Raw genomic sequence first — 13,886 nt, forward strand, 5'->3', positions numbered from 1 at the left:
TGTCACGCTGCGTTCAGATGGCGCCGGATAAAAGCACTCAGAGATACCGACCCTGTGTGGACGTGACTGGAACCACACACACACACACACACGCACAGGTTGTAAAGTGCAGACGCATTACAACACACCTGAGCACAAAAACACACGCACATGCACTTTTCACACTCAGGCATCGTTATGGTAACAGGGAGAGCATCACAGTTGCACACACACGTGCAAACACACGTGCACACACATCCATCCGGCTCTCACTGCGGTGTAGTCATACGTGCACACACACACACACACACACACTCTCTTTCTACACCATCCCCATCCAGCCTCCTCTCCCGTACTGACTGACAACTGGGCTGATCTGCCTTGCAGGGAACTACAGGCTGAAACAGAGGTAGAGAGAGAGAGAGAGGTAGAGACAAAAAAATAAAGAGAGAGAAAGGCAGGGGATGGGAGAGAGAGACGGACGGGATGGGAGAGAGAGGCAGGCAGGCAGGGGAGAGAGAGACAGGGGATGGGAGAGAGAGAGAGGCAGGATGGGAGAGAGAGGCAGGCAGGCAGGCAGGGGATGGGAGAGAGAGAGAGAGAGAGAGAGAGAGAGAGAGAGAGAGAGAGAGAGAGAGAGAGAGAGAGAGAGAGAGAGAGAGAGAGAGAGAGAGAGAGGGGAGGAGCAAAACAAGTATGAAAACAGAGAAGGCGGGGCGAAGAGAGTGCAATGAACAGCATGAAGGGAAGGTAGACCGAGTGTGTGTGCGGACATGTGCTGACCAGCGCTCGTGAGCTGGGAGAGGACATGTGCTGACCAGCGCTCGTGAGCTGGGAGAGGCCAGTAAGAAGGGCAGCGTGGGGGGGGCAGGGCTGCCGTGGCCTCAGGAGAGGTCAGCTGACCTGACGTGGCCTCAGGAGAGGTCAGCTGACCTGACGAAGGGAAGAACAGAGAACTGGGACAGACAGGATTCGGGAGATACACCACGCCCTCTCTCTACAGACAGACAGGCAGACAGACACATGCCCTCTCTGTACAGACAGACAGGCAGACAGACACACGCCCTCTCTGTACAGACAGACAGGCAGACAGACACACGCCCTCTCTGTACAGACAGACAGGCAGACAGACACACGCCCTCTCTCTACAGACAGACAGGCAGACAGACACACACCCTCTCTCTACAGACAGACAGGCAGACAGACACACACCCTCTCTCTACAGACAGACAGGCAGACAGACACACGCCCTCTCTCTACAGACAGACAGGCAGACAGACACACGCCCTCTCTGTACAGACAGACAGGCAGACAGACACACGCCCTCTCTGTACAGACAGACAGGCAGACAGACACACACCCTCTCTGTACAGACAGACAGGCAGACAGACACACGCCCTCTCTCTACAGACAGACAGGCAGACAGACACACGCCCTCTCTGTACAGACAGACAGGCAGACAGACACACGCCCTCTCTGTACAGACAGACAGGCAGACAGACACACGCCCTCTCTGTACAGACAGACAGGCAGACAGACACACGCCCTCTCTCTACAGACAGACAGGCAGACAGACACACGCCCTCTCTGTACAGACAGACAGGCAGACAGACACACGCCCTCTCTGTACAGACAGACAGGCAGACAGACACACGCCCTCTCTGTACAGACAGACAGGCAGACAGACACACGCCCTCTCTGTACAGACAGACAGGCAGACAGACACACGCCCTCTCTGTACAGACAGACAGGCAGACAGACACACGCCCTCTCTGTACAGACAGACAGGCAGACAGACACACGCCCTCTCTGTACAGACAGACAGGCAGACAGACACACGCCCTCTCTGTACAGACAGACAGGCAGACAGACACACGCCCTCTCTGTACAGACAGACAGGCAGACAGACACACGCCCTCTCTGTACAGACAGACAGGCAGACAGACACACGCCCTCTCTGTACAGACAGACAGGCAGACAGACACACGCCCTCTCTGTACAGACAGACAGGCAGACAGACACACGCCCTCTCTGTACAGACAGACAGACACACGCCCTCTCTGTACAGACAGACAGGCAGACAGACACACGCCCTCTCTCTACAGACAGACAGGCAGACAGACACACGCCCTCTCTCTACAGACAGACAGGCAGACAGACACACGCCCTCTCTGTACAGACAGACAGGCAGACAGACACACGCCCTCTCTGTACAGACAGACAGGCAGACAGACACACGCCCTCTCTGTACAGACAGACAGGCAGACAGACACACGCCCTCTCTGTACAGACAGACAGGCAGACAGACACAGACCCTCTCTGTACAGACAGACAGGCAGACGGACACACACCCTCTCTACAGACAGACAGACAAGCAGACAGACAAGGAGGCAGGCAGACACACACTCTACAGACAGAAAGACAAGCAGACAGACAGGCAGGCAGGCAGACACACACTCTCTACAGACAGACAGACACACACACAAACAGACACACAGACAGAAATAAAAAGATTCAGAAAGGGCCACCAGAGAGCAAGCTGGAGTGGTAGGTGGATAGATACGCTGTTTGGTCATGCATAGACCACACAGAGATGAGTGACAGGCACGAGGCGATGTAAACAATCTGTCTGTGAAAAACACACCAAGACAGTCATTATAAAGAGAAGGCCAGGAGAAGAGACGTCCGTTTGTGACGCCATGAGATGAATTTCTTCAAGAGCTGTCTTCGCCAACGAAACGCCTCACGCCATCCCTTTCATGTGGTCTGTCAAAGAAGTTACAGCATGCGCATCCACAACCCTTCTTCTCCTTCCAGAAGCACAAATAACTGACATTGAAATGATGGAAGACGTTCTTGAGGATTTGTGGAACGCTTGCTCAGTGTCCACGCTGTCACACTGATGCTTGACTGGAGTGATTCTCCGCACAGCTCCTGAGACAACAGATGGAACAGCTGAAGGAGAAGGCGAGAGATAAGAGAGGGTCAACATTGACAACCCTCTCCGGATTGGCTGCTCCCTGTCATTTCCCAGGGGGCCGAGCACAAGCCCCAGTCAAACAGCGGAGGGGTATAAATAGACAAAAAGGTTAGAACATCACAAGCTGCAGAGGGGAATTTAAGCAGTACATGGAGGCAGGCTGTATCAACACAGGTTTTGATGCTTGGTTCTGTCTGCTCAAGACTGCCATCAACCCTTTGGGAAGGCAGAGATCGCTATCTAGAGTTTTTAAACTCTGTCTTGACTTTGAATTCAGTGTTGCCAGTTTAACGACTTTGTCGCTAGATTTTGCGACTTTTCGCCATCCCCAGCGACAAAAAAATCAAATCTAGCGACTAGCAACAAACCTAGCGACTTTCCGCTTTGGCAATCTCTGTTTGTATTGCTGCCCCCCCCCACACACAAACCTGAGCTGTGCCCAATTTGGCTGTTGGGATTTACGTAATTACGTATGCGAGCTAATTAACAACCTTTCAGATAGCCAGTGGCGACTCCTGGTGAGATTTGATTGGGCAACGCTGTGTGGGATTGTTGAGATCAGAATAAAGCCGCCTGTGTGTCCGTTACATCTCCTGTGTTGCTGTTTTCTATTAATCATGCCAGTGGTAAGCGCTTCTCTCACAGACTCTCCGACAACAACACACCCTGGAAATACACCCTCTCATTATCATTCTCTTTCTGTCTGGCACTTTCTGCAGCTTGGACGTCCAAAACCCAGTTTCACTTCCCTTGGTAGTTGTTCAGAAAAGGAGCTATAACAAGAAAATGCTGTGTCACGCCAACCGAACGGCCGACCAACCGACCGACCGAGATTCTCTTCGCCTCTGGCACACATTCCTCTCCTGTTTCGCCTTGTCGGAGGTTCTGAAACCAGGGCCAGGCCAGGCAGGACCCTGGAGCGTCTTCTCAGACAGGGAGAGAGCCATTAGCAGACCAGGGGGAGGAGGGGGACGGGGAAATGCCTTGCTCTTTTCTCTGGCCAGGCTGCAGGCATCTGAGTCGCTGCTTCCCCCCCAGCTCGTGAGACGGTGGCAGGCGTGCGTGCGCCGTGCTGCCAGATTATCCTCTGGGAGAGAAGCACATTTGGAGCACAGACATCCATCAAGGCAAGCCTTCAGAGAGACTGTGGGAGCTGCAATTGATGATGATGATGATGATGACGACGACGCAGACGACGACAAAGGCGCCGACAGCACACGCACATCCGTTGTGGACTGACAGAAGAGCTGTAGCGTGCCTGCGCCATCACGTCAGGTGGAGGCAGAGCAGAGGCCACAGCAGCACCACCCCTCAGGGCTGCCTCCACCTCGACACGGGATCGGTGAGCACCAGGACCAGTCGTGCCGGAGCAACACTGCATCACAGAAACTGCTGCTGGAATGAAACGATCACAGACAGACAGTATATTACTACTGAATGGAAACAAACACAAGAGCACATACACACAGACACACGGAGACACACAGACACACACTGATACACACACAGAGATAGACACAGACACACACACATACACACACCACATCACTTCACCAGTTTCACCACCTCTCCTCTGTCACTCTTTATAAGACCCAGAGCTTCAAAGGACGACACGTGAACTAAGGAAGCCAACACAACCACATGCCCACACATCCAGGGACTGATTCACCAGGAAGAAGAGCAGGGCACTGGATAACTAAGAAGAGTGGAACGGAGAGGGAATGAGGGGGAGAGGAAGAATGAGAATGTGAGGGAGGAGGGATAGAGAGGAGGGAGAGAGAGGAGGGAGAGAGAGGGGGGAGAGAGCAGGAGAGAGAGGGGGGAGAGAGTGGGAGAGAGAGGAGGGAGAGAGCGGGAGAGTGAGAGGGGGGAGAGAGTGGGAGAGAGAGGGGGGAGAGAGAGGGAGAGAATGTTAGGGAAGAGGGAAAGAGAGAGAGGGAGGGAGGGAGAGAGAGAAAAAGACGTGCAAAGGTCCTCGGTCATTCCAGTTGTCGAGTAGACCTGGACCTGGTCCACAAGGGGAGCACAGTCGCAGGGGTGACCTCGGGAGGGGCTGATGTCCTGGGCTCGGAGCTGGGCGAGGTCTGGGGAAGAGGGAAGGTGGATGTCCAGGACCGCCCGGCAGCTCCAGGAGCTATCATTCACCTGATCACCTGGTGATCAGGCCTCTTTCACGGATCATAAAGCTCTGTTATTGCCTTGTCCTCGAGGAGTCATTGTGTGTGTGTGTGTGTTTGTGTGTGTCTGTGTGTAGATATATTTTTCAAATGGTCCTCAAATACACATCCGGACCAACCCGCAGCTCTGTAAATCTACCTTAGACTGTATCTACCTGAGGTCAAAGACAAAGACTGTTGGTGCATGAAATCTTTGTAACTTTTAGTTTTCCTTGGCCTAGAGTACAATAACAGAATAATAGTTTGGTAGAAGAAGGTGTTTCTACCTGGAGGTGGAGGAATGTGGAGGAGGTGTTTCTGCCTGGAGGTGGAGGGATGTGGAGGAGGAGGTGTTTCTGCCTGGAGGTGGAGGGATGTGGAGGAGGAGGTGTTTCTGCCTGGAGGTGGAGGGATGTGGAGGAGGAGGTGTTTCTGCCTGGAGGTGGAGGGATGTGGAGGAGGAGGTGTTTCTGCCTGGAGGTGGAGGGATGTGGAGGAGGAGGTGTTTCTGCCTGGAGGTGGAGGGATGTGGAGGAGGAGGTGTTTCTGCCTGGAGGTGGAGGGATGTGGCCGGATGTCTGGATGAAGAAACACACGATGGGGTAAGTGACAGGCAGAGGAGAGGCCGGGAGGGAGCGTGTGGAACCCTCTGATAAGGGGAAGAAGAGGAGGCCCTGTCACAGGCCTCCTCCAGGCTCGATAAGGAAACTCCTACTCTGATTTCTCCACACGGCCGGACGCCTATCGCTCACACAGCAGCGACAAGCCATGAGAAACGAGAGAGCAGCCAAGAGGGAGAGGAGGGGGGGGGGGGGGGAGAGGGGGAAGGAGGGGGGGGGGGAGGAGGAAGGGGGGGGAGGAAGAAGGAGGGGGGGGGAGGAGGAAGGGGGGGGGGGAGAGGAAGAAGGAGGGGGGGAGGAAGGAGGAGGGGGGGGAGGAGGAGGGGGGGGAGGAAGGAGGGGGGGGAGAGGAAGAAGGAGGGGGGGGGAGGAGAAAGGAGGGGGGAGGGAGGGTAGGAAGGAGGGGGGAGGGAGAGGAGGAAGGAGGGGGGAGGGAGGGAGAGGAAGGGGGAGGGAGAGGAGGGAGGGAGAGGAAGGGGGAGGGAGGGAAGGAGGGAGAGGAGGAAGGAGGGGGGAGGAAGGGAGGAGAGGAAGACAGTGAGGGAGACAGAGAAGTTGGAGGCCGGGTGAATAATTGATTTAAATGCAGCTTAGCTCTCACTCGAACACATCTATTATTCAACATTAGCATGCTGTCAGATAGGGCGAGAGCCGAAACCCTGTCTACCAATCAGATCAGGCCTTGCTGTGCTGTCTTCCGCGCCAACCGTTGAAGACTGGAGCGGCTCAGTGAAACGGCTCCCGTGGGTCCGGGGAAAGAAGAGAAAGAATTTAAAAGATTATCAATACTTGAACTCATGACGGCCATTAAGAATGCAGTGGGAACCATGACCCAAATTCCATATTAGCTCAGGGCATTTGCATAAAACACATACACATACATAACAGAGGTTCATTCATGAGACCACCATACCTATATATTCTATTTCATCACAGATAAAAAGGTTATTATTTATAGTAAATACAGTTACATTCAGTAGTAAATAATTGGCACGGCGCCTCAAAAACAACCAATCAAAATGCCAAATAGTGGAGCGTGTTGTCAGGGTGAGCAGCGTGTGATGTGTAGTGTGTGACTCATCCGTGATCCGCTGGGCCAGAGGGTGTCCATGGCCGCCGTGCCTCTGTGCCCTCTGTGCAGCCGTGCCACTGAACGTGGCCGCCGTGCCTCTGTGCCCTCTGTGCAGCCGTGCCACTGAACGTGGCCGCCGTGCCTCTGTGCAGCCGTGCGACTGAACGTGGCCGCCGTGCCTCTGTGCAGCCGTGCGACTGAACGTGGCCGCCGTGCCTCTGTGCAGCCGTGCGACTGAACGTGGCCGCCGTGCCTCTGTGCAGCCGTGCGACTGAACACGTCTACCCCATCAAGACAACCCTCAGGAGGAAGAGGTAGCTCTCTGGGAGGAACGCAATGCCAAAAATGGGAAAGGATTGTGTTTATTCATGTGTGTATGTCTGTGTGTGTATGTTGGTGTGTGTGTGTATGTGTGTGTTCTGTTTCAAGGACAAACAGTTGCTCTTCTAGTCTATTGGACGTACTGGAAACATGTATTGGTTTCTGACAGCCTGGCATGAACGATTGCCACGATAAAATACAAAACTGTGCAGATAAACACAAAGCGTGTGAGGTGGGCTGGTGGACTGGTGGGCTGGTGGGCTGGTGGGCTGATTGGGCTGGTGGACTGGTGGGCTGATTGGGCTGGTGGGCTGGTGGGCTGGTGGACTGGTGGGCTGATTGGCTGGTGGGCTGATTGGCTGATTGAGCTGGAAATAAAGGGAAAAGAAGAAAAGAGATGGAGAAGGAGTGACAGAAAAACGACGCGGGTGTTAACTCATGAAGCACCTCATCCGGAACACATTCTGTGCTACATTGTGCACTTTTATCCAATAGTGGATACATATCACACTGCAGGCTTAGTCTAAGTCTAATAAGTGGAAATGAATTACCTTCCACAATGCGCATTAAGAATTATGTAAACCTCGCTGGACTAAAGTAGATTGATTCATAATTCGCCTTTTCTCCCCAAAGTTACCACGTGTCCTGAGGCTCACGCGTTCCCCTCCGAACTCCACTCCCTCCGACCCAGACAGGGGGATCTCCAGCCTCTCCTTCACATCGCTCCATCACGTCTCACGTCTGCAAAGGACAGACTCCACGCTTCCTCCTCAGCACAGCTCACAGAGAAGGATTCTGTCAGAGAGGGCCTAATTAAAGGGGATTAAATGGAAGAGGTTTAGCACTATGGAAATAATGAAACGGTGCTGGTTGACTGGTTCTGCGTGTGTCTGTGGAGGAGCAGGTCTGTGTCTGCAGGAGGAGAGGCTGCTGGGTGGAGGAGCAGGTCTGTGTCTGCAGGAGGAGAGGCTGCAGCCTGGAGGAGCAGGTCTGTGTCTGCAGGAGGAGAGGCTGCAGGGTGGAGGAGCAGGTCTGTGTCTGCAGGAGGAGAGGCTGCAGGGTGGAGGAGCAGGTCTGTGTCTGCAGGAGGAGAGGCTGCAGGGTGGAGGAGCAGGTCTGTGTCTGCAGGAGGAGAGGCTGCAGGGTGGAGGAGCAGGTCTGTGTCTGCAGGAGGAGAGGCTGCAGGGTGGAGGAGCAGGTCTGTGTCTGCAGGAGGAGAGGCTGCAGAGTGGAGGAGCAGGTCTGTGTCTGCAGGAGGAGAGGCTGCAGCCTGGAGGAGCAGGTCTGTGTCTGCAGGAGGAGAGGCTGCAGGGTGGAGGAGCAGGTCTGTGTCTGCAGGAGGAGAGGCTGCTGGGTGGAGGAGCAGGTCTGTGTCTGCAGGAGGAGAGGCTGCAGGGTGGAGGAGCAGGTCTGTGTCTGCAGGAGGAGAGGCTGCAGGGTGGAGGAGCAGGTCTGTGTCTGCAGGAGGAGAGGCTGCAGCCTGGAGGAGCAGGTCTGTGTCTGCAGGAGGAGAGGCTGCAGGGTGGAGGAGCAGGTCTGTGTCTGCAGGAGGAGAGGCTGCAGCCTGGAGGAGCAGGTCTGTGTCTGCAGGAGGAGAGGCTGCAGGGTGGAGGAGCAGGTCTGTGTCTGCAGGAGGAGAGGCTGCAGGGTGGAGGAGCAGGTCTGTGTCTGCAGGAGGAGAGGCTGCTGGGTGGAGGAGCAGGTCTGTGTCTGCAGGAGGAGAGGCTGCAGAGTGGAGGAGCAGGTCTGTGTCTGCAGGAGGAGAGGCTGCAGCCTGGAGGAGCAGGTCTGTGTCTGCAGGAGGAGAGGCTGCAGCCTGGAGGAGCAGGTCTGTGTCTGCAGGAGGAGAGGCTGCTGGGTGGAGGAGCAGGTCTGTGTCTGCAGGAGGAGAGGCTGCAGAGTGGAGGAGCAGGTCTGTGTCTGCAGGAGGAGAGGCTGCAGCCTGGAGGAGCAGGTCTGTGTCTGCAGGAGGAGAGGCTGCAGGGTGGAGGAGCAGGTCTGTGTCTGCAGGAGGAGAGGCTGCAGGGTGGAGGAGCAGGTCTGTGTCTGCAGGAGGAGAGGCTGCTGGGTGGAGGAGCAGGTCTGTGTCTGCAGGAGGAGAGGCTGCAGGGTGGAGGAGCAGGTCTGTGTCTGCAGGAGGAGAGGCTGCTGGGTGGAGGAGCAGGTCTGTGTCTGCAGGAGGAGAGGCTGCAGGGTGGAGGAGCAGGTCTGTGTCTGCAGGAGGAGAGGCTGCAGCCTGGAGGAGCAGGTCTGTGTCTGCAGGAGGAGAGGCTGCAGCCTGGAGGAGCAGGTCTGTGTCTGCAGGAGGAGAGGCTGCTGGGTGGAGGAGCAGGTCTGTGTCTGCAGGAGGAGAGGCTGCAGAGTGGAGGAGCAGGTCTGTGTCTGCAGGAGGAGAGGCTGCAGCCTGGAGGAGCAGGTCTGTGTCTGCAGGAGGAGAGGCTGCAGCCTGGAGGAGCAGGTCTGTGTCTGCAGGAGGAGAGGCTGCAGGGTGGAGGAGCAGGTCTGTGTCTGCAGGAGGAGAGGCTGCAGGGTGGAGGAGCAGGTCTGTGTCTGCAGGAGGAGAGGCTGCAGGGTGGAGGAGCAGGTCTGTGTCTGCAGGAGGAGAGGCTGCTGGGTGGAGGAGCAGGTCTGTGTCTGCAGGAGGAGAGGCTGCAGGGTGGAGGAGCAGGTCTGTGTCTGCAGGAGGAGAGGCTGCAGCCTGGAGGAGCAGGTCTGTGTCTGCAGGAGGAGAGGCTGCAGGGTGGAGGAGCAGGTCTGTGTCTGCAGGAGGAGAGGCTGCAGGGTGGAGGAGCAGGTCTGTGTCTGCAGGAGGAGAGGCTGCTGGGTGGAGGAGCAGGTCTGTGTCTGCAGGAGGAGAGGCTGCAGCCTGGAGGAGCAGGTCTGTGTCTGCAGGAGGAGAGGCTGCAGGGTGGAGGAGCAGGTCTGTGTCTGCAGGAGGAGAGGCTGCTGGGTGGAGGAGCAGGTCTGTGTCTGCAGGAGGAGAGGCTGCAGGGTGGAGGAGCAGGTCTGTGTCTGCAGGAGGAGAGGCTGCTGGGTGGAGGAGCAGGTCTGTGTCTGCAGGAGGAGAGGCTGCAGCCTGGAGGAGCAGGTCTGTGTCTGCAGGAGGAGAGGCTGCAGCCTGGAGGAGCAGGTCTGTGTCTGCAGGAGGAGAGGCTGCAGAGTGGAGGAGCAGGTCTGTGTCTGCAGGAGGAGAGGCTGCAGCCTGGAGGAGCAGGTCTGTGTCTGCAGGAGGAGAGGCTGCAGGGTGGAGGAGCAGGTCTGTGTCTGCAGGAGGAGAGGCTGCAGCCTGGAGGAGCAGGTCTGTGTCTGCAGGAGGAGAGGCTGCAGGGTGGAGGAGCAGGTCTGTGTCTGCAGGAGGAGAGGCTGCAGGGTGGAGGAGCAGGTCTGTGTCTGCAGGAGGAGAGGCTGCAGCCTGGAGGAGCAGGTCTGTGTCTGCAGGAGGAGAGGCTGCAGGGTGGAGACTCCCCCTGCCTGCCTCTCCCAGCCCCTCTGCTGACATGTGACATGAGCATGTTGACACGCAGAGCCGTGTGAGTCGACCACACGCAAGCGGAGGGGAGCACCTGCGGATCTAGACCACAGTAACCACACTCCGGCAACGGAATGTTTGGTGATTGAGAGTGCGTGTATGTGTGTTCGTGTGTGTGTGTGTATTTACAGCGATCTTTCTTTACTTCCTTTGCCTGTAGCCCATATCTGGGTCAGAGAACTGGCTTGTCTTGAAGGAGTTTATTTCCTTCATCCTGGTTGCCGCAAAACATTCTGTGTGTGTGTGTGTGTGTGATTGCTTACTTGTGAGGTATCAAAAGAGTGGCATTTCTTTTATTCTAAAGGGCTATGTCGACCATATACTGTGTTCAAAGTAGGACAAGAGAAAAAAGAGAGAGAGAGGGCATCGTAAATACTTGTTCTCTTTAGAAGAGTTAAGAGCTTGTGTAAAAACGGATCTCTCTCTGCCTCAGAAGAATAAAAACAGATCTCTCTCTGCCTCAGAAGAATAAAAACAGATCTCTCTCTGCCTCAGAGGAGTAAAAACTGATCTCTCTCTGCCTCAGAGGAGTAAAAACTGATCTCTCTCTGCCTCAGAGGAGTAAAAACTGATCTCTCTCCCTCAGAGGAGTTGAAACTGAAAGAACGGTTCCTGAACCACTTTGACCATTTTTATACTACAATGATACTTGTTTTAAGGGATTAGTGTCTTATAGATTTGTATCGCAGTGATGTCTTTGTCTTAGCTATGACACATTTTACAAAAAACACATATCACCCTGCCCTCCTCCCTCTATCCTGTCATTACTGTTCCCAATCACAACCATCTGCACGGTAGTCTGAAATCAGTCCAGTTATTTATCCAACTACAATGACCCCGCTAGAAGAAGCTGTTAATGTATCACATCAGCTGCGTTCTAGCACTGAATTACTGTCATTTCAACAAACTGCACTGATGAGAAGCCTCTTTAATGGTGATCATATATCACGTACAGCTGGACTGTCACAATTGCTATTCGCTTATATTAAAACCAGTCATTTCCCCCAACACAGCTTTCAATACAGCTGGCATTAGCATACAAATGTGATTCAAACTAGAACGTGAACTCTGCCTTCAGACTGTCCCCAGAAGCTCTGCAGTCTTCTGTGGTGAAACTGACCGAGTCAGCCACCGCTTTAATAACAGCACATCGTGACCGAGTCAGCCACCGCTTTTATAACAGCACATCGCTGTTCATCGTTTCATGGCACAGCTGTGCAGTCATATTGCTGCACCTGCAAGACAAGTTGTTACTTTCCTGTGAGACAGCAGGACATCTCCCTCCAGGGGTTTCTGATCCCCAGACCCCAGGAGGGGGGGGGGGGAGGGGGGCTGGTGGAGGGACAGGAGGGGGGGGGGGGCTGGTGGAGGGACAGGAGGGGGGGGGGGGCTGGTGGAGGGAGAGGGGGGGGGGAGGGGGGCTGGTGGAGGGACAGGAGGGGGGGGGGGGCTGGTGGAGGGACAGGAGGGGGGGGGGGGGCTGGTGGAGGGACAGGAGGGGGGGGGGGGGGCTGGTGGAGGGACAGGAGGGGGGGGGGGGGGGGGCTGGTGGAGGGACAGGAGGGGGGAGGGGGCTGGTGGAGGGACAGGAGGGGGGGGGGGGGGCTGGTGGAGGGACAGGAGGGGGGAGGGGGCTGGTGGAGGGATAGGGGGGGGGGGGGGGGGCTGGTGGAGGGAGAGGGGGGGGGGGGGGGGGGGGGCTGGTGGAGGGAGAGGGGGGGGGGGAGGGGAGAGGAGAGGGGGAGGCCTGGTGGGAGGGAGAGGGGGGGGGGGAGGGGAGAGGAGAGGGGGAGGCCTGGTGGAGGACAGAGGGAGAAAGGCATAATTGTCACCCTGGGGAGTTCATTAGGTACCAGAGGAAGACCACACCTGGGACACTTTCAAAATAGTGTCATCTGTATGTGTGTGTGTCTGTATGTGTGTGTCTGTGTGTGTGTCTGTATGTGTGCGTGTGTGTGTCTGAATGTGTGTGTGTCTGTGTGTGTCTGTGTGTGTGTGCGTGTGTGTCTGTATGTGTGTGTGTCTGTATGTGTGTGTGTGTCTGTATGTGTGTGTGTCTGTCTGTATGTGTGTGTGTGTCTGTATGTGTGTGTCTGTATGTGTGCGTGTGTGCATTTCAATGCATATCCATCTCTTCTATAGCTGCAGTTCCTTGTAATGTATTATGTGTGAGAGTGAGAAAGGGAAGTGTAGGAGATCATTTTTAGAGAATAAGTATGCGTCACACCGCCCTACAAATCTTCTCCACGACAGGATGGGGAAGTTAGACCAGCGCAGTCTTGAACCGTTCCACCAGATCTAGGCTGTTTCTCCACACGGAAAACCCCAGGAGAGGATCCCGTGCATCCACACAGCACCTCCGAGCTTCTCAAACACAGCCCCCAAAGTCTGCCTCCAGCGTTGCCATGGCACTAAGGGGATTACCGTGGCGATGTTAGAGAGTCCTGAATGTGGCAGGAGGGTTTGGCCAGGAGACGGCTCTCCCAACAGAGACACCGCCTCACTGCCGTGACCAGATTAGGCAGACGGATGCCAGATGCTTCTCTCAGTGTGAAGACTTGAATGAGCTGGAGGGGGGAAACAGGTCAGAAGATGAAAGCATCCTGGTCTTCAAGTCCTCTGGTTCTCTTCCCACTCTCTCCTCTCTGTTTGGGACTTTCTTCGCTGTCTGTTTACTGACCAGACACTAAGGAGCTTTTATGTCCCTTCAGGCTGGGGGGGAGGGGGAGGGGGGGGGAGGAAGATGGACAAGGAACAGGAGAAGCCTTTGATGTTTCTCAAAGATCTTAATCTGGAGGATTGGATAACTGTGGTGTCTTGATGGCAGCGTGGAAATAAAAACTGTTGTATCTGTAGGCGTGGAGGTTTTGTTCTTGACTTGAATACGGCAGGATTGTTGAGAGGGTTGATCCGCTGCTTGAATTAGGATCGGATACTCTGTGGATTTCCTCGGCGACTTGCCACTTCGAGGGATACATTCCCTGTGACATTTCGATGATAGATGTTTTAAACCAATTATCTCCAGTTTGAGTTGAGCGGCAATGTCCAGGCGGGACACAGTTTCCAGCCTGCTGAGGTGATGACAGGACCTAACTAGATCTAGACAGTGAGAGTAAAAGAGACGAACTCTTCTGGAACGTTCTCCGTGTCCTGAGGGCTCACCTAGAAAAACACGGTTTTCACCTTTTTTGTTACCTTTCAGTAGAACAAAGACTAGCGCAAGTTATTT

This window comes from Osmerus mordax, chromosome 3 (genome assembly GCF_038355195.1).
Source record: "Osmerus mordax isolate fOsmMor3 chromosome 3, fOsmMor3.pri, whole genome shotgun sequence".
NCBI classification, from domain to species: domain Eukaryota; kingdom Metazoa; phylum Chordata; class Actinopteri; order Osmeriformes; family Osmeridae; genus Osmerus; species Osmerus mordax.